We start from the raw sequence: 21,371 nt of genomic DNA on the forward strand, positions 1-21,371 counted from the left end.
TTCAATGCTGGTCCCTGTATTCCATAACAATATAATTTTTGCAATAGGAGAGCATGATCTAGGCTATCAAAAGCCTTAGATAGGTCTAAAAAAGCACCTAGTGTTTTCATTTTTGACTCTAGTTTTTCTAAAATTTTTGATATAAAATCATAGGTAGCTGTCTCAACTGACCTCCCTGCAAGAAAACCATGCTGCGAATTACTAAATAAGTTGTTTGTAGTAAAAAAGTTTTGTAGTCTGTAATATATTGCTTTTTCGAATATTTTTGAGAATGATGGAAGAAGGCTTATTGGTCTATAGTTCTCCATCTTAGTAGCATCACCTTTTTTATGTAGTGGCTTGACAATTGCCAGTTTTAGACTTTGAGGAAATTTACCTTGCCTGAAAGAAGTGTTGACTATAAAGGATAGAGGAAGACAAATCTCTGATGAAACAAATTTAATTAAGCTGGTTGATATTTCATCATAACCAGAGCTATGCTTGTTTTTTAAGTTATTTATTATATGGCCTATTTCTTTTTCTGAAACAGGAGTTAAAAACATGCAATGATTATTTTGTTCGATATTAATTTGAAAATTTTTTACAGGCTTAATTTTCTTTACAGCTTCAGCCGCAGCATTTGCCATAAATTGATTTATTTCATCAGAAAGCACCTGAGGATCACCCTCTAAACAAAAATTACCTTGATTTTTTGAATTGCCCTTAATCTCTTTTACCAACTGCCAAGCCATTTTAGTTTTATTTTCACTATTTTCGATTCGTTCCTTATAACAATTTTTTCGATATTGAGTGAGTAAAGCATTATACTTACGTTTTTCTGCCCTGTAAATATCTTTATATTCATCATTATTACTAGATAGTGTAAACAAAACATCAAGCCTAGATTTACAGTTTTTTATATCATCATTTTGCAAGCACTGTTGAGATTTTTTTTTATTTGTTGTATTTATCTCTTTAAGTGGAAAACAGTTTACAAAAATTTTTTGAACTATATTCATGAAAGTATCCCACTGATCATCTACTTCTAATGTCTCGATAACAGATACCCAGTCAACATTACTCAACATAAGTTTAAAAGAATCTTTATTCTCATTGTTAAATATTCGTTTTTTTGTTATATTTGAGTCAATATTATTTAATTCAAATTTTACCTTTTGAGCAGTATGATCAGACGTATGGGGATTGAATATAACAGAATCAAATATGTCTAGATTTGTAAAAATATTGTCTATACAGGATTTTTTGTTACCTTGTATGCGTGTATAGTCTTTGATGGAGGGTTTAATATCAAAGGAGCTCAAAAACGTTTTTAATGCACCTGGCCAACCTACACCATCAAGCAGCATATCCAAATTAAAATCGCCAGCCAGAAAAATGATGGAGTCCTTGTCAACTAGGTCACAGAGTATTTGGTCCAGTTTATCTATTAAAATTTGTGGGTTTTCGGTTCGGTATATGGACAGCACTACAATCTTTTTCCCATCAATTTGCACCTCTGCAGCAGAACACTCAAACACTGATCTTTCTGATAAGCTTGAAATGTCTTCCCGGGCTTTTGCAATAAACGGTTCTTTGATATATACCGCACTACCACCATGTTCCTGTGAACTGCCTCTACAATATGAAGATATCAGTTTGAAATTTTTCACATTGTAGTCCCTCAGTTGATCTTCTGTTTTCCAGTGCTCAGTTAGACACAGAGCAAAACATTCATCGTGGTCTTCTACAACATTGCGATTGACTGCGTATTCAAGTGTATTATTGATATCTTTTGCTGTGTCTTCTGACACCTGGGTGCCTCTGAACGTTCTGAAAATGGTTAAATATTATACCATTAGGCCATAATTCTTCCTTCATCAACTGGGGTATTTTTAGTTCTGGTGCAGTTATTTTAAATGAACTTTTGTATTTATCTGTCCTGGTTTTCATTTTCTCACAGATAACGTTTTCATCCAGTTCTCTTTCTTTTAGGTAGTTGATAATTTCCGGAGTTTCCGTTTTTGGATCGAAACCAGACAGGAAGATCGCCATATGTTTTGGGGCCACACGCAGGATACTTCCAGCATTTTCATTGGTTCCCTGAAGCGGTTCTGATCGTTTTTTGTTAAAACCTCTCTTTGTTTGTGTCTCCCATTTATCCTTTCGATTTTCAATCAGCTGACAATTGACATTTCCAACGGGTGTCACTGGTTCAATTGAACTACTTGTCTTTGACAGACTTGATATTTTTGGTTTAGTTGACAGCTCAGTTAAGTGCACTTTAAGTGCACTTTACATCAACAATAAATTGAACAATAAATTGACCAAGTTATTCAAGGCCAAATTTGACGTGTTCTCAAAGCACAATTTGACATCCAAGTTTGTTCGTTATTAACTTGACGCCAATAAATTCGTGAATTTCTTGAAAGCAAAATTTTCTTGTCCTCAAAAAAATTGAAGGAACTTGGAATAAATGTTGTAAAAATGTCAATATTTTCAGTAGTACCAATGCAATGATTTTTTTATTAGAAGCTTTTGAATGTCGTTTGTTTCTTTGTTTGAGTAAAGTGTTTGATTTGAAACAGAATAGAATAGAACAGATTAATAAAATAAATAAAATAGAGAGATAGATTAGAATAGATATATAGTATAAAATAAACTGAAATAGAATAGAGTAGAATATAATAGAATAGATGTAATATATATGTAGATACTTACTAATAAAGTATTTGATTTAAAACAGAATAGAGTAGAATGTAACAGATTAAATGAAATATATAGATAGATTAGAATAGATATATAGTATAGAATAAAGTAAAATATAATATAATAGGTGAAATGATTGTGAAAAGCAATAGTTTTAAGTACCTAGGATCGGTATTACAGAGTAATGGAGAAATAGATGGAGATGCATGCAGTAGAATTAGGGCTGGATGGATGAAGTGGAAAGAAGCGAGTGGTGTGTTGTGACAGAAAAATTCCAATGAAGCTGAAGGGAAAATTCTATAAAACAGCCACAAGACCGGCTATGATGCGCGGAACTGAATGTTGGGCAGTGAAAAAGAAAGCGGAACAACGAATGCATGTGGTGGAAATGAGAATGCTTAGATGGATGAGTGGAGTGACAAAGAAGGATAAAATTAGATATGAGTATATTAGGGGAAGTCTAGGTGTGGCACCAATTGATGCCAAAATGAGAGAGCATAGGTTAAGATGGTTTGGTCATGTTCAACATCGAGACGTTAATCACCCAATACGAAGAATAGCTGAAGTGCAGATTCCTGGAAGGAGTAGGAGAGGAAGACCAAAGAAGACGATAAGACAGGACATGTTGGTAAAGGGGATTAACATTGATATGACTCAAGATAGAATTGTGTGGAGAAATGCAATTAGAGAAGCCGACACTGCATAGGGATAAGGCAAAGAGAATGATGATGATGATAATAGGTGTAATGTGTAGATACTTATATAGAATAGGTTTGAAATAGAGTAGAATATAATAGAATAAAGATACTATATACCTACATCCCTAATAGCACAAGGATGTCCTTCACAGACTTTAGGGAGGTCCGTTTTCGTCCAAGGAACGTCCTATTTTGGTCCAAATGTCGCGCTACCGAATGTCTGTTGGACGTCCACTTAAGGTCCGAAGGGACGTACATTGGACCTTAATCGGACGTCCTAGGGGACGTAAATTGGACCTTAACAGGACGTCCTATTTTGGTCCAAATGCCACGTTGCCAAACGTCCAATGGACGTCCACCTAACGTCCGAGGGGACGTTCAGTGAATGTCAATTGGACCTTCATAGGATGTCCCAGTTTGGTCCAATGTCTTGCTGCCGAACGTCCATCTAACGTCCTGAGAGGACCTCCGGTGGACGTCTAGCATCGATATTTAGACCTGTGGAGAATGTATGGTGGGAAATAAAAAATATATTTTTAAGGAACTTATATTACATCTTATATTAAATTACAATTATTGGATATTACATTATTTACATTAAATTACAATACACTTCTCCAAGAAATTAACGCACCACCTTAAAAATAGGGCATTTTTGATGTCTCGAATTTTCTAAACCTGTTGTCTCATCTGAGTGATTTTTTTATAATATAGCCTAGGCTATAGGTTACATCCTTAAGCTTGTCATGCACTGGTAGCTATACTGTAATATATGTATATTATATCATATCGCTCTCTATAGTAATGAGTGAGCCTGCAGACAGGGAACTAATGGTTCCGTATGTGCAGGCTCACTCATTACTATAGAGAGCGACGTGATATAATATATATTACAGTATAGCTCCCCGTGCATGACAAGCATAAGGCAGTAACCTATAGCCTCAGGCTATATTATTATAAAAAAATCACTTAGATGGGACAACAGGTTTAGGAAATTCGAGACATCAAAAATGCCCAATTTTTAAGGTGGTGCGTAATGCACTGTATATATAGGTAAACTTATATACAGGCTGTAACAAAAATAAAATTTTTGTGTTTATTTAGTTGGCTATCTATTATAGTGTACAATCATCTAGAATATTTTGAACAAACTAAAAACATGAATATATCATCGAAAAAATAATAAAAAGGTCTTAAAATGCTTGGTTAGATATTAAGATCTAGTTAAAAAGAAACCAAAAACTGTATATTTTCTACAGAACGTAGATTATGAATTTTTAAGCCAGCTAATCCCATTTATTATACAGGGTGTCCCGAAAAGATTGGTCGTAAATTAAATCACATATTCTGGGACCAAAAATAATTTGAATGAACCTAACTTACCTTAGTACAAATATGCACACAAAAAAAGTTACAGCCCTTTGAAGATACAAAATGAAAATTCGATTTTTTCGAATATATCGAAAACTATTAAAGATTTTTTATTGAAAATGGACATGAAGCAATATTATTGCAGTAACATCTTAAAGAAAAATTATAGTGAAATTTGTGCACCCCATAAAAATTTTATGGGGGTTTTGTTCCCTTTAACCCCCCCAAACTTTTGGGTACGTTCCAATTAAATTATTTCTGCGGTACCATTAGTTAAACACTGTGTTTTTAAAACTGTTTTACCTCTTTCTATTTTTTCGATAAAGCTCTTTTTATCAAGATATGGCTTCTTTTTAAAATGGTTCAAAATATACCTAAAAATGTAAATCATAAATAAATTTTCATATTATTAGTCTCTACAATCGTACTTAACCATATACAAATATGTGGTGGATTTGACAAATATTCAAAATATCACGATAAAAACTGACTTCAAAAAAGTACTAAGAGGCAAAAAAGTTTTAAAAACATTGTGTTTAATAGTACCACAATAATAATTCAATTGTAACTTACACAAAAGTTTGGGGGGGGGGGGGTTTAAACGAACAAAACCCCCATAAAATTTGTATGGGGTGTCGGGTGTCCAAATTTCACTATACAGTGGAACCTCGATTATCTGTCTCTCTATTAACTGTTAACCATTTTGTAAGAGAGACTAAAAACTTTTTTTACAGTCACCTCCTGTTTTCATATGATATTTTTTGACATGTTTTGTAGTAAATTCAATTATCTATTTACTACAAAACATGTCAAAATTTACATGTGAAAACAGATGACCCTAAAAATGGTTTTTCGTCTCCTACAAAATTCATGAAAAAGCAGATAGGAGGTATTGTCACATCACCGACGATATACCAGAAGTATATGTGGCCATTCCAAATAATACATCCTTGATAAATATAAACATTTTTATTGCACAAAATATATATATTTCTATATATATATATATATTTTTTTTTTCCATAATCATCACTACGATGATGATTCATTTGTATTGAATTGTACATCGCAATTCTCTGATGTTTGGGAAAAAGGGCTTAAGTCAGAATTGCACATCGAAAATGTTTTGATGATTTCTGGACCAGAAAAATCGGCTCTTTTTATTGGTACATACAGTTTAAGTCTGCAACACTTTTTTTATGGTCCAGAAATCATCAAAACATTATTGATGTGCAATTCTGACTTCAGCTCTTTTTGCCAAACATCAGAGAATTACAATCTGGTCATAACTGACCAATGAGCAATTTTAATTTAACCTAAATTACTACTGTTCCTTAAAATGAAGAGCTTACCCTATAGCGTCTCTTATCTAATCTAACAAGATCGTGCACTATTCTAACATACACAGGCACACAAGCACTACGCTCTGCTTTTCACTATCACCTATCACTCAAACTAGTTCAAAAGGCTTTGTCCTCTTCAATCTTCTAGTTTGTCCAGTAGTAGATATCGAGGAGCTGGATTTCCTCAATATTCTCATACTTATGAAGTTGTTGTTGCTCATGACCTCCTGCTATCTTCTTGATGACTATATTATCCAGGTTCCATTCCTAGGTCTTGATATTTGTTTATAAAGTAATATCTTATTATGCATCGACAATGTGGAGTTTCTTCCAACTAGTCAATACACTTTTTATAGGTATCTTTCTTTTGCCTTTCATAGCCACAACAAGGCTATAATACGTTTCCTTCCTGGTTTTTTTGTAGACCACTTTCAGCTGATTCTAAAAAATTAAAATGAATGGTAATTTTTCTATTCTTTACAATTAAAAATCAAAAGAAATAGGAAATAGGTACTACTATTTACAGGTAATAATATGCATAAATAATTCGTTTCCTAAAGAATACAGAAAATTGAAAACGTTGTTATAATACTTACATAATTGTTTAAACAAAAGAGACCCAGCCAGAGCAAAACTAACAGACAGAACTGCAAAAAAGCCACTAATTTCCATTTTCCCACCCCCTTATCTTATATGCATTTTCCAATCAAAATTTTTAGGTTGTCATGAACATGAAAGACTCAACCTCAACAAATAATAATAAACAAAAAGCTCTACTTCCACTTCCCGCCAAATGGACACAGGTTGGTGACACTGAATTCACGCCAAATAAATGAAAAAATAGAACAATTTTCTTTTTCGTCAATTTCTTCACGTGAAGTTTATAACGAACAAACTTAGATGTCAAAGTGTGCTTTTACACGTCAAATTTGGCCTTGAATAACTTGGTCAATTTCTTGTCCAATTTATTGTTGATGTAAAGTGGACTTTACATCAACAATAAATTGACCAAGTTATTCAAGGCCAAATTTGACGTGTTCTCAAAGCACAATTTGACATCCATATTTGTTCGTTATTAACTTGACGTCAATAAATTCGTGAATTTCTTGAAAGCAAAATTTTCTTGTCCTCAAAAAAATTGAAGGAACTTGGAATAAATGTTGTAAAAATGTCAATATCTTCAGTAGTACCAATGCAATGATTTTTTTATTAGAAGCTTTTGAATGTCGTTAGTTTCTTTGTTTGAGTAAAGTGTTTGATTTGAAACAGAATAGAATAGAACAGATTAATAAAATAGAGAGATAGATTAGAATAGATATATAGTATAGAATAAACTTGAAATAGAATATAATAGAAATAGATGAAATATATATGTAGATACATACTTACTAATAAAGTATTTGATTTAAAACAGAATAGAGTAGAATGTAACAGATTAAATGAAATATATAGATAGATTAGAATAGATATATAGTATAGAATAAAGTAAAATATAATATAATAGGTGAAATGATTGTGAAAGCAATAGTTTTAAGTACCTACTATCGGTATTACAGAGTAATGGAGAAATAGATGGATATGCATGCAGTAGAATTAGGGCTGGATGGATGAAGTGGAAAGAAGCGAGTGGTGTGTTGTGTGACAGAAAAATTCCAATTAAGCTGAAGGGAAAATTCTATAAAACAGCCATAAGACCGGCTATGATGCACGGAACTGAATGTTGGGCAGTGAAAAAGAAAGCGGAACAACGAATGCATGTGGTGGAAATGAGAATGCTTAGATGGATGAGTGGAGTGACAAAGAAGGATAAAATTAGAAATGAGTATATTAGGGGAAGTCTAGGTGTGGCACCAATTGATGCCAAAATGAGAGAGCATGGGTTAAGATGGTTTGGTCATGTTCAACATCGAGACGTTAATCACCCAATACGAAGAATAGCTGAAGTGCAGATTCCTGGAAGGAGTAGGAGAGGAAGACCAAAGAAGACGATAAGGCAGGACATGTTGGTAAAGGGGATTAACATTGATATGACTCAAGATAGAATTGTGTGGAGAAATGCAATTAGGGAAGCCGACACTGCATAGGGATAAGGCAAAGAGAATGATGATGATGATAATAGGTGTAATGTGTAGATACTTATATAGAATAGGTTTGAAATAGAGTAGAATATAATAGAATAAAGAGACTATATACATCCCTAATAGCACAAGGATGTCCTTCACGGACTTTAGGGAGGTCCGTTTTCGTCCAAGGAACGTCCTATTTTGGTCCAAATGTCGTGCTACCGAATGTCCGTTGGACATCCACTTAAGGTCCGAAGGGACGTACTTTGGACCTTAACAGGACATCCTATTTTGGTCCAAATGCCACGTTGCCAAACGTCCACCTAACGTCCGAGGGGACGTTCAGTGAATGTCAATTGGACCTTCATAGGACGTCCCAGTTTGGTCCAATGTCTTGCTGCCGAACGTCCATCTAACGTCCTGAGAGGACCTCCGGTGGATGTCTAGCATCGATATTTAGACCTGTGGAGAATGTATGGTGGGAAATAAAAAATAAATTTTTAAGGAACTTATATTACATCTTATATTAAATTACAATTATTGGATATTACATTATTTACATTAAATTACAATACACTTCTCCAAGAAATTAACGCACCACCTTAAAAATAGGGCATTTTTGATGTCTCGAATTTTCTAAACCTGTTGTCCCATCTGAGTGATTTTTTTATAATATAGCCTAGGCTATAGGTTACATCCTTAAGCTTGTCATGCACTGGGAGCTATACTGTAATATATGTATATTATATCATATCGCTCTCTATAGTAATGAGTGAGCCTGCAGACAGGGAACTAATGGTTCCGTATGTGCAGTCTCACTCATTACTCATTACTATAGAGAGCGATGTGATATAATATATATTACAGTATAGCTCCCCGTGCATGACAAGCATAAGGCAGTAACCTATAGCCTCAGGCTATATTATTATAAAAAAATCACTTAGATTGGACAACAGGTTTAGGAAATTCGAGACATCGAAAATGCCCAATTTTTAAGGTGGTGCATAATGCACTGTATATATAGGTAAACTTATATACAGGCTGTAACAAAAATAAAATTTTTGTGTTTATTTAGTTGGCTATCTATTATAGTGTACAATCATCTAGAATATTTTGAACAAACTAAAAACACGAATATATCATCGAAAAATTAATAAAAATGTCTTAAAATGCTTGGTTATATATTAAGATCTAGTTAAAAAGAAACCAAAAACTGGATATTTTCTACAGAACGTAGATTATGAATTTTTAAGCCAGCTAATCCCATTTATTATACAGGGTGTCCCGAAAAGATTGGTCGTAAATTAAATCACATATTCTGGGACCAAAAATAATTTGAATGAACCTAACTTACCTTAGTACAAATATGCACACAAAAAAAGTTACAGCCCTTTGAAGATACAAAATAAAAATTGATTTTTTCGAATATATCGAAAACTATTAAAGATTTTTTATTGAAAATGGACATGAAGCAATATTATTGCAGTAACATCTTAAAGAAAAATTATAGTGAAATTTGTGCACCCCATAAAAATTTTATGGGGGTTTTGTTCCCTTTAACCCCCCCAAACTTTTGGGTACGTTCCAATTAAATTATTTCTGCGGTACCATTAGTTAAACACTGTGTTTTTAAAACTTTTTTACCTCGTTTTATATTTTTTCGATAAAGCTCTTTTTATCAAGATATGGCTTCTTTTTAAAATGGTTCAAAATATACCTAAAAATGTAAATCATAAATAAATTTTCATATTATTAGTCTCTACAATCGTACTTAACCATATACAAATATGTGGTGGATTTGACAAATATTCAAAATATCACGATAAAAACTGACTTCAAAAAAGTACTAAGAGGCAAAAAAGTTTTAAAAACATTGTGTTTAATAGTACCACAATAATAATTCAATTGTAACTTACACAAAAGTTTGGGGGGGTTTAAACGAACAAAACCCCCATAAAATTTGTATGGGGTGTCGGGTGTCCAAATTTCACTATACAGTGGAACCTTGATTATCTGTCTCTCTATTAACTGTCACCTCTGTTAACCGTTTTGTAAGAGAGACTAAAAACTTTTTTTACAGTCACCTCCTGTTTTCATATGATATTTTTTGACATGTTTTGTAGTAAATTCAATTATCTATTTACTACAAAACATGTCAAAATTTACATGTGAAAACAGAGATGACCCTAAAAATGGTTTTTCGTCTCCTACAAAATTCATGAAAAAGCAGATAGGAGGTATTGTCACATCACCGACGATATACCAGAAGTATATGTGGCCATACCAAATAATACATCCTTGATAAATATAAACATTTTTATTGCACAAAATCTTGTCATATATTTTTTTCCATAATCATCACTACGATGATGATTCATTTGTATTGAATTGTACATTGCAATTTTCTGATGTTTGGGAAAAAGGGCTTAAGTCAGAATTGCACATCGATAATGTTTTGATGATTTCTGGACCAGAAAAATCGGCTCTTTTTATTGGTACATACAGTTTAAGTCTGCAACACTTTTTTTATGGTCCAGAAATCATCAAAACATTATTGATGTGCAATTCTGACTTAAGCCCTTTTTGCCAAACATCAGAGAATTACAATCTGGTCATAACTGACCAATGAGCAATTTTAATTTAACCTAAATTACTACTGTTCCTTAAAATGAAGAGCTTACCCCATAGCGTCTCTTATCTAATCTAACAAGATCGTGCACTATTCTAACATACACAGGCACACAAGCACTACGCTCTGCTTTTCACTATCACCTATCACTCAAACTAGTTCAAAAGGCTTTGTCCTCTTCAATCTTCTAGTTTGTCCAGTAGTAAATATGAGGAGCTGGATTTCCTCAATATTCTCATACTTATGAAGTTGTTGTTGCTCATGACTTCCTGCTATCTTCTTGATGACTATATTATCCAGGTTCCATTCCTAGGTCTTGATATTTGTTTATAAAGTAATATCTTATTATGCATCGACAATGTGGACTTTCTTCCAACTAGTCAATACACTTTTTATAGGTATCTTTCTTTTGCCTTTCATAGCCACAAGGCTATAATACGTTTCCTTCCTGGTTTTTTTGTAGACCACTTTCAGCTGATTCTAAAAAATTAAAATGAATGGTAATTTTTCTATTCTTTACAATTAAAAATCAAAAGAAATAGGTACTACTATTTACAGGTAATAATATGCATAAATAATTCGTTTCCTAAAGAATACAGAAAATTGAAAACGTTTTTATAATACTTACATAATTGTTTAAACAAAAGAGACCCAGCCAGAGCAAAACGCAAAACTAACAGACAGAACTGCAAAAAAAAGCCACTAATTTCCATTTTTCCACCCCCTTATCTTATATGCATTTTCCAATCAAAATTTTTAGGTTGTCATGAACATGAAAGACTCAACCTCAACAAATAATAATAAACAAAAAGCTCTACTTCCACTTCCCGCCAAATGGACACAGGTTGGTGACACTGAATTCACGCCAAATAAAATGAAAAAAATAGAACAATTTTCTTTTTCGTCAATTTCTTCACGTGAAGTTTATAACGAACAAACTTAGATGTCAAAGTGTGCTTTTACACGTCAAATTTGGCCTTGAATAACTTGGTCAATTTCTTGTCCAATTTATTGTTGATGTAAAGTGGACTTTAAATCCGTAGAAGAAAGTGGCTGTTCTATGTTTGAGTCTACTGACACTGATGACCTTGTGTTTTGTATCTCTGTCTGCTGAGTCTCATGACTTTGTTCTGTGGGTGTGGGTGGATTATTTTTAGTTTTTGCTGCAATTTTTACCTCGGTTTTTTTTTGGAACTTTTTCTCTAGGGTTTCTACTTTTTCCCGTAGGAGTTTATTATTTTCTTCCAGGATTAGATTTTTGCTTCTCAACTCACCAATTAGTTCATTTAGTAGAGAAATGATTGTCGTATTGTCCATGCCATCTCCACTGTTTGAGGTTATTTCTGGATCACAACAAATCACACGCGTTTCATCCAAGAATTGAAGTTTTCCGGCCCAATCACGTGCCGTGCACGATTTATGGAACGCTTTTCCACACTTTACACATATTATTGTGCTTATTTTTTTATTTTTACAACAAGTAAACTTTGTTTTTTCGCTTTCACCGTCACGATCATCCTTATCGGACGCCATCTTGGACTCTCTCATCAGCATAGGGATTACGTACACTCGATACGCATCGTATCCGCCATGTTTTCCCGTAAGGCGCTATGGGAAAACATGGCGGATACGATGCGTATCGAGTGTACGTAATCCGGGCCATGATCATCTGTTTACCCCTTCCAAATTAATCCGGAAATCTGAGCAAAAGATGGCGGAGCCAATCAGCTTTTAGCGTATACGATGGCAACACTCGATACAAACCAAAGACGTATGACGTAGATATATTAATATTATGTGACACATGACAGAAGCTCGAAACAAATGACAATCGATGAAAAGCCCTATTGCAGAAAGCTAGTTGCAACTTATTGCAGAAGTTCTTGCTGCAATAACTTGTGCAATAAATTTCGCAATACTTGCATCGTGTAAAGTGGCTATAAAGGTGGGAAACAATCAATATAATGTCAATGTATATGTTACTATCACTAATTTTACAACCTCTACTAGTTATATTTCTGTTTATCTCACAAACTTAATATGTTTTCCATCTTTTGCGCTATTTTGCCGGTTATTAGCGCGCTCATTACTATAGAATTAGTTCGGTAGTTCTTGATTCTTCCCGTATTCTATTGTATTTTATAATTTTGTTAATAATTAATGATGTTAATTATTCTGTGATTCCTGTTCCACAATATTTCAGTATCTAACTCGTTTGGTATTTCGTCTTTACCTGCAGCTTTTCTGTTCTTTAGCTTTTTAACTGTTTTCCGAACTTCCTGTGTATTTATATTAACTTCTCTATTTGTGATAACTTCTGTTGTTTCCGATACTACCGTCATTTGCTCTTCCTCTGCATAGAGCTTTTTTAGATAGTCCAAAATCCATTATATCCTTTTCTATGTGTTTTGGTTCTGTGAGTTTCCTTACTCCGTTCTTTGACCTCTTATAAACTGCCATACTTCCTTTCGCAGATCATAAAAATCATGTTCCATTTCTTTCGAAAACCGTTTCCAGTGATCATTTTTTATTATTCTTACAAATGCATGTACATTGTCTTGTAATTGTAGGGTCGGCAAACTAAAGCACTAAAGTCAAAAACTATAGATTTTCAGAAATCGAATAAAACTGTATAAAAAAATAATTCAATATTAGTATAGTATAGAGCAGGGCTTCCCAAACTGTGCGTCGCGACGCCCTGGGGCGTCGCGGCGTTGTCCCAGGGGCGTCGCGTGTCAGCGCGGACTTTTAATACAGAAAATATATTTATTTGATTTTAAATGAGTATAAAACATATGTATTAATAAATAAATCAAATAAAAAATATAACATCAAGTCTATTGGCCCTTGAATTATCCGAAATTATTCAAAAAATTATATGGCTCTTAAGGAAGAGAAAATTATAAGATCAAGAAATTGACTGTTTCCCTGCTTTACAAGGTATTCTACAAGAAAAATCGATAGAAATCCTCGATCCCTCTTTAGAAAATATGTTTACACAACACATGTTATCATTGAGCGAACACTTTGGAGAAATATTTTCCCGAAGATCTGAAGCAATATGACTGGGTCAGAAACCCTTTCCAGCCATCCACACCATCGACAATTTCAACAGATGAAGAAGAACAACTGACAGAATTGTCCTGTGATTCCAGCCTAAAGCTTCAATACGACAGGGACAAACTGTTTGAATTTTGGAGCTCAATTTCTCATGAATATCATGCCATTAGCACTGCTGCATTAAAGATTTTATTACCATTTGCGACTTCGTACTTGTGCGAAACGGGCTTTTCTGCAGTTGTAGTAATTAAAAACCAGTTCAGGTTAAACATAAACTACTTAGAAAGAAAAATGAGAGTGGCAATTTCCAAACTGGATCCCCGGTTTCATAAGCTGTGCTCAAAAAAGCAAGCACATCCCTCACATTAACCAGCCAGTTACATAAATAAATATCCCTTTTTATTGTTGTGCCTGTTTTGATTTCGTTCTTAATTTCTAATAAAAATTATAAATGTTCAAATGATGTTTTTGTTATAACTATAACCTGTTACTAGACTAGTACTAAAATTGGTAAGCATTATTGGGGCGTCGCAAAAAAATAGCAATGTCCCAAGGGCGCCACAGTACGAATAAGTTTGGGAAGCCCTGGTATAGTGTGTAAACGTCCTTACTTGTAGCTAAGTATGACTCTATAAAAAAGTATGAAAATAAGTTTGAACACAAACATTAAATAAAACCCTCATTACATTTTTATATAAATAATCAACCAATAAACTAATTTTCTGTATTTTATTGCTTTTATTTGGTCTTATAAGCCTGGATCCCGCGTACCAAAAAAAAATTATTAATAGCAAGCTGAAAATTTGTTATTAGCTTATAGACGAGCGGTAGCAACCGCTAAAATTACGTTATACCGACCACGAAAATCAACTTTAAGGTGAATAACCAATTTTTGCGATTCTTTATGTTTTCGAGGTCGCTGAATTTGAATATAAAGTTTATTCTTATCTAGGGTTAGTGGAATATGTTCAAAAATTAAACTTTATGCAAAAATACGAAAAATAAATTTTGATGATTTTTCAACTTTACCTTGCTTTATCTTTGGTCTCTGTAAATATTTCCTTTTGAAATTAGTAGATACTGTGTCATCTTTGAAGTATTTAGATAACAACAAGCTTTGTACAAAATGTTTAAACAGATTAATCGAGGAGTTGTTAATTTTTAAACATTTTGTTGTTAGATTTCGTTAGTTTCATGTATATTTAAAACAAGAATAAAAAACCGCTAAACGCCGTAAAAATGAATGGCGCATACAATATTCCAGCTACAAAAGATCTGATATGAATATTACGTGGCGCGAAAATGTATTTTCATTTTGATGCAAAACAAAATTCTAGTTTTATTTTAAAAGATTTTTTCATAATATTGGCCCAATTTGAAGTAAAACGCGCCACAAAAGAGTAACTTTGATACAGTTTGAATTTTGAAACTCTTTTGTGGCGCGTTTACTCCAAATTTAGCAAATATTATGAAAAAATCTTTTAAAATAAAACTAGAATTTTGTTTTGCATCAAAATGAAAATATATTTTCGCGCCACGTAATATTCATATCAGATCTTTTGTAGCTGGAATATTGTATGCGCCACTAATTTTTACGGCGTTTAGCGGTTTTTTATTCTTGTATCAGGAGTTTTTCAAAGTTATTTATAAATTAAATGTATAAAGTTAAATGCAATGTTTCTCGATTACACCAATGTTTTTCCCAAGAAGTAGATTTGATCATACTTATGAAGCCTATTATATATGTTAGAGTAGGGGATCAGTTAACAGACGACATAAAGATAAAAAGAGATGTGAGACAGGGATGTATATTGTCCCCATTATTGTTCAATACATATTCAGAGCACATTGTGAACCTAGCGCTAACGGACATAGACGAGGGAATACTTATAAACGGAAAACGATTAAACAACATAAGATACGCTGATGATACTGTCATTTTAGCAGACAGTCTTGAAGGTCTGCAGACACTTGTCTCCAGGGTGGCAGAAGTAAGTAGCAGGTTTGGGCTTGATTTTAACATCAAAAAAACCAAATACATGGTTATAAGCAAAAATAGGATACCACCTGGTCAATTACTAGTTAACCAACAACCTATAACCAAATTACCAACTTTTGTTATTTGGGTGCAAACTTAAATGAACAGTGGGACCAATCGACGGAAATTAAGATAAGGATCGAGAAGGCAAGATCAGCTTTCGTCAAAATGAAAAAAAAATCTTTAACAGCCACGATATAAAATTGGAAATAAAGTTCGTTTACTAAAATGCTACGTATTCTCCGTTTTTTTATATGGCGTGGAGTCATGGACCTTAACTGAAGCATCACTGAAGAGACTCGAAGCATTTGAGATGTGGTGCTATAGACGCATGTTGAGGATTTCCTAGATAGACAGAGTTACCAACGAAGAAGTTCTACATAGAATGGGTAAAGAGCGCGAACTAGTCGTAACCATAAAACGTCGCAAACTGGAATACCTGGGCCATATAATGCGCAATGAACAACTTCAGACACCTACTTCGGTCCAGGACGAAGAAGAATATCCTGGCTGCATAACCTGCGAAAATGGTTTAACTTAAGCACTACCGGACTTTTCAGGGCAGCAGTCAACAAAGTCAGAATAGCCATGTTAGTGTCCAACATCCGTAACGGATAGGCACCATAAGAAGAAGAAGAAGATGAAGCCTATAACTTAAAAATTCGAGCTTTCCCGGATATAAGGTATACACCGTTAGATTCGTCTAGAGTCCTTCTACAAACGCTCAGTTATTGGCGTAATTCGTAGGTTGAAATTTTGGGTAATTGTCGAAAAACCAAAATTTTCAAAGTTTACTTTTACAGTTTTTCGGCTATACTGAGCCGTGTGTATGTCTGATCCTGACAGCTTAGACACCATTTGAAAGCTTAACTCAACGCTATTAATTTGGTGTATTTACTGTTCTCCTGTCTTTTCTTGAACCGAAGATATATACAGGACCGCGTTTAGGTCAACTGCCACCCTAGGCAATTCTCTAGTAGCCGCCCTTCAAACATGTACCATTTTTGCGAAAAAAAAATGCAAGCATAATTTTTTATTTAGGGAGCGTTCAAGTATTATGTAACACGATTTTTGAAGATTTTTGACCCCCTCCCCCCCTACGTAACGCAATTTTTGAAGATTTTTGACCCCCTCCCAACCTGCGTTACATAATACTTGAACGGTCCCTTAAATATGAAATGTATTGTTTGAAAATGTATTAAAATGAGGAACATAGAATTTATAAAAAATAAAATTTTACACAAGTGAGAAGAACAAAAATCACACTGATCACAGTATGGTATGAATTCACTTTTGACCGGTGAAAATAAACACAGAATGTTTTACATAAAAATGAAAAATTATGATTATGTATAATTTGCAATTTGCACTAGATAGGAATGTGTTGCGATAGCAGTAGCCGTTATTTTTTAACTGTTATTTCACTGAAGCTATTTCACACTGTTACATCATTTTCATAACAACTGAAATATTCAGGTAGCTGACTACTTTTTTATTTATTGTAGACCTATAGGAAGAAAACCTACCCGTGTCCTGTCTAGAGTTCACGTCCGTTTTTTTAATTATTAACAATTTAATTTGTATGTAATTTCTACAAACATTACATAGATGCAATTTTATTATAAATGTATTAATTAATAAAGGGTCTACTTTGTTTAAACATTTCTTGAAAAAATTATTTTTTTCCAAATACCTATTTTCTTAATCATATCATTATAGTATGGTATAACTAGATCCAAATCCAGACATCCAAAGTGAAAGTTATCCTCCAGCACCAAATTGTTCTATATGGTCTACATAATGTTCAGAAAAAAGTCACACCATTTTGAGCGTCGGGTTTGGGGGGAAGAGGGGGAGAAATCGGTAAATTCGTAGTTTTTTAAGTTTTTCGTCAACATTTCTAAAACTATGCGGTTTAGCATGAACAACCTTTTATACAAAAATGTCCTACATTAAATTTGAAACAAAAAAGGTCCTCTGCATAATCCGTCTAAAATGAACGGCTCCAAAGTTATGGAGGTAGTATAGTATAATTGGTCCAAAAAAGGCCTAACCCAGACATTAAAAGTAAAAGTTTTCCTCCAACACCAAATTGTTCTATATATTCCAGATATTATTCAGTAAAAAGTTACACCATTTTGAGCGTCCCGTTTGGGGGGTAAATAGAGGAGAAATCGCTAAATTAGTAGTTTTTTTTATGTTTTTCGTCAATATTTCTAAAAATATGCTTTAATGTTCTATACAAAAATGTTCTACATTAAATTTAAAACAAAAAAGGTCCAATACATAATTGTTATAAAACCAACGATTCCACAGTTACGGAGGGTGAAAAGTGGAGGTTTTCGATACCTTTTATATTATTTGAGCAATTTATAATATTTTTACTGATTGAAATAAATTTTCTTTAACAGGGTTTGCTATTTCAGTGGCCGATGGTATGTTAGTGATAATTCCTTGAAGAATTAAACGTCAACCTCACCACCCAAAATCATCTTCAATTGCCCAAAAAATATAAAAAGTATCGAAAACCTCCACATTTTACCCCCCGTAACTCTGGAACCGTTGATTTTATAACAATTAAGGATAGGACCATTTTTGTTTTAAATTTTATGTAGAACGTTTTTGTATATAACATTGTTTACGCTTAAACATAGTTTTAGAAATATTGACGAAAAACGTAAAGAAATAACTAATTTACCGATTTCTCCCCCATCTCCCCCCCAAACCGGACGTTCAAAATGGTGTAACTTTTTACTGAACAATATGTGGACCATATAGAACAATTTGGTGTTGGAGGAAAACTTTTACTTTGGATGTCTAGGTTAATCCTTTTTTTGGACCAATTATACTATACTACCTCCGTAACTTTGGAATCGTTCATTTTAGAAGGATTATGTATAGGACATCTTTTATTTCAAATTTATTGTAGAACATTTTTGTATAAAATGTTGTTCATGCTAAACTTCATAGTTTTAGAAATATTGACGAAAAACGTAAAAAACTACGATTTACCGACTTCTCCCTTTTCCCCCCTCTCCCCCCAAACCCGACGCTCAAAAAGTGTACCTTTTTTCTGAATATTATATGGACTATATAGAACAATTTGGTGTTCGAGGATAACTTTCACTTTGGATGTCTGGGTTATGTCATTTTTTGAATCAATTCTATCATTCTGTGATCATTAATGATCATAGAAAAAGTTAAAGTATATTTTAATAAATAAATTATTTTTATTAAATAATAATTTATTGAACATAATTTATTCATTAAAATATACCTTAACTTTTTCTATGATTAATAATGATAGTATCATTACAAAAAATGGATTTTTGAGAAAATATTATTTTTTCAAAAATTATTTAAAAAATTAGACTGTTTATTAATTATTAAATGTCTAGACAAATTGCATATTTGTAATTTACACAAAAGTACATACAAATTAAAAGAAGAAATATCAAAATTCATTGAGTAGATCCCAAGATATAGAAAATGGTAGTAGTTTTAAGTTGCTTTTTTAGTTTTTGAACTCGTGCATTTTTCGGCTCTCGCCCGGTAGCTGACAACTGTTTTAATTGTTGACCTATAGGATGAAAACGTACATATTTCCTGCCTAGAGTTCGCGTTCGTTTTTTAATTATTAACAATTTAGTGCAATCAACGCAGAAGCTCCCCCTTCACTTACTATGACTAATCATCATTTGAACTACATTTTTAAAAATTCGAGTAAAATATCATCTTTCCGAATATCTATGTAAGAAGATGTTTTCTACGGACAAAATTTTTAAAGTTATTGTAAATGTTTATAAACCAGTATTTTTTACTATATTAGATAATTTTTTATCTTTTCTTAATACATTTTGATAGGATCACTTTTCTACTTTCATTTGGCATACGCAGAATTGTCCTATCCTCATTATTTTCTGTCATTTGTTATTGCAAAACAAAGGCCTCTGGGATAAACAAATAGAATACCTAACTTTTAAATTAATGGATCGGTCTCAAATTTTGGGAGTTTGTTATGTACCCCAATACCCAACTTTGAGTAAAGCGAAACACTACAGTTCTAAGTTAGTTTTAGGAAAACTTATTAATAAATAACGATTTTCAGTTATTTTGCAGTTTACGAAGCTACAAATTAACTTTTTGACTTTCAAACATCGTCATTTTGAAGGTTTTCAATGTTCTAAAAAAATAAATTTTGTAATTTTATGTAACTATTTAGCTTTTTAATTGAGTGCAAAAAATGGAAAAAATCGCGTTGATTGCAACAAATTGTTAATAATTAAAAAACACGAACTCTAGACAGGAAACATGATGGTTTTCATCCTACAGGTCAAGTCCACAATAACTAAAAAGTTGTCAGCTACTTTGATATTAATTTCATTGTCCCGAACATGGTCTATTTCTTGCTTATTTTCCTGGCTGGAATATTATATCAATGCGACGACACGAATATTATCTCCTTGTAATAATTCAGTTTGAAAATCCTAACTCTAACTCGATTTCCTACTGGTAATCTTTAGTTTCTGCAATATGTGCAATATTGATCTTTGCGGAGCTTCTGGCGGCCCAATAATCACTAAATTTATGACTTCCGTTTTGTTGGACGAATAGTGTTAGGTTTAAGATAACAGAATGTTTGTTTTGTTTTTGATATGAATGCAATTTCTTTTCTTTAGAAACGAACGCCCACTTCTATTTCATTGATGGATGAATGATGAATGTACATATTTGTTATTCGATTTTAATTTTTAAATACAAATATTTTTTTGTACAGTATTTTTGCCGCCCCAGGGGCGTCATTTGATAGGGTTAGGGGAGGCAGTTGCCCCCTCCCCTGAAACTGAAAATGACTGAAATTTACAAATAATACTTTCAGTTTTTATCATTATATCATATAATATAATGTATTGTATATTATATAATGCTTGCCCCCCCCAATCAAAATTTCAAGCCCCTGTGCCGCCCTCTCACAATTTGCCGCCCTAGGCAGCTGCCTATATTGCCTAATGGATAAAGCATCCCTGGATATATACCGCCAAAAAATATGCCATTTTGTACCTACCAAGTCCTATAGCTGGCTTATCAGTAGTCAAAACTCACAAACTACACCGGTTCTGAATCGGCCCTCACCCCCTCTTCAAACACAGAAAAAAAAATTCAGATCGGCTTAACTTTTCCACACACATACATACATACATATTATACATATCCACAAACATTTTCCCTTTTTAAATAAAAATTGACTCATATTTCTGAGCTCGGTAACTTTTGAACGATATAACCGATTTTCAAAATTAGACATGCGTTCAAAATTAGACATGCGTTGGAAAGGTATAATGATCGCTTCTATTAGAAGCCGCAAAGGTCGGAGTTAAATTTTCGAAGTTTTTGGGAGTTTTGGTGACGAGAACAAAAAACAGACCCTAAATAGGAAGGGCCTTAAAATCCACACCCTTGGACCAAAATTGATGGTTGACATAT

The 21,371-nt window shown here is 33.2% G+C and overlaps 1 long non-coding RNA gene across 1 annotated transcript; it reads right to left on the reverse strand.

The window, feature by feature from the left end:
* Positions 1-3,916: 3,916 nt before the first annotated feature.
* Positions 3,917-7,089, reverse strand: LOC126890062 (uncharacterized). The gene is made up of 2 exons (XR_007700273.1): positions 6,694-7,089; positions 3,917-6,538 (listed from the first exon to the last, which is right to left on the reverse strand). It is a non-coding gene; the product is annotated as an uncharacterized LOC126890062 (long non-coding RNA).
* Positions 7,090-21,371: the final 14,282 nt, after the last annotated feature.

Source organism: Diabrotica virgifera, chromosome 8, assembly GCF_917563875.1.
Source record: "Diabrotica virgifera virgifera chromosome 8, PGI_DIABVI_V3a".
Classification (NCBI taxonomy): domain Eukaryota; kingdom Metazoa; phylum Arthropoda; class Insecta; order Coleoptera; family Chrysomelidae; genus Diabrotica; species Diabrotica virgifera.